Below are 769 nucleotides of genomic sequence, written 5' to 3'. Positions count from 1 at the left end.
TATCTGAAGAGAGGCAGAAATGCGCGACGTCGCCCCTCTGTGTCCTGGAGGAGGGCGTGCAGCAAACCCCTATCTATCTCTCTGAAGAGGGGCAGAATGGGCCAATGTAGTCCCCTCTGTTGTAGAGAAGGGGGTGCAGCGTCATCCCAATCTCTCTCTCTGAAGAAGGGCAGAAAGGGGCAACGTCGCCCTCTGTGTCCTGGAGGAGGGGGTGCAGCGTCCCCCCTGTCTCTCTAAAGAGGGGCAGAAAGGGGAATCCTCGCCCCCCTGTGTTCTGAAGGAGGGGGTGCAGCGCCCCCCATGTCTATCTCTGAAATGGGACAGTAAGAGGCAACGTCGCCCCACTCTGTCCTGGAGGAGGGGGTGCAGCGTCCTCCCTCTCTATCTCTCTGAAGAGAGGCAGAAAGGGGTAACATAGCACCCCTATGTGCTGGAGGAGAGTCAGAAAGGCGCAACGTCGCCCTTCTGTTTCCTTGCGTAGGAGGTGCAGCGTCCACCTATCTACCTCTCTGAAGAGGGGCAGAAAGGCGCAATGTCGCCCCCCTGTGTCCTGGAGGAGGGGGTGCAGCGTTGCCCCCTATTTACCTCTCTGAAAATGGGCAGAAAGAGGCAACGTTACCCCCCTCTGTCCTAGAGGAAGGGGTGCAGTGTCCCCCCTATCTATCTCCCTGAACAGGTGCAGAAAGGGGCAACTGTCGCCTCCCTGTGTCCTGGAGAAGGGGGTGCAGCATCCCCCTTATCTGTCTCTCTGAAGAGGGGCAGAAAGGGG

The sequence above is a fragment of the Chrysochloris asiatica genome, unplaced genomic scaffold (assembly GCF_000296735.1).
Source record: "Chrysochloris asiatica unplaced genomic scaffold, ChrAsi1.0 scaffold00127, whole genome shotgun sequence".
Lineage (NCBI taxonomy): Eukaryota > Metazoa > Chordata > Mammalia > Afrosoricida > Chrysochloridae > Chrysochloris > Chrysochloris asiatica.
This window is presented reverse-complemented; position numbering follows the sequence as displayed.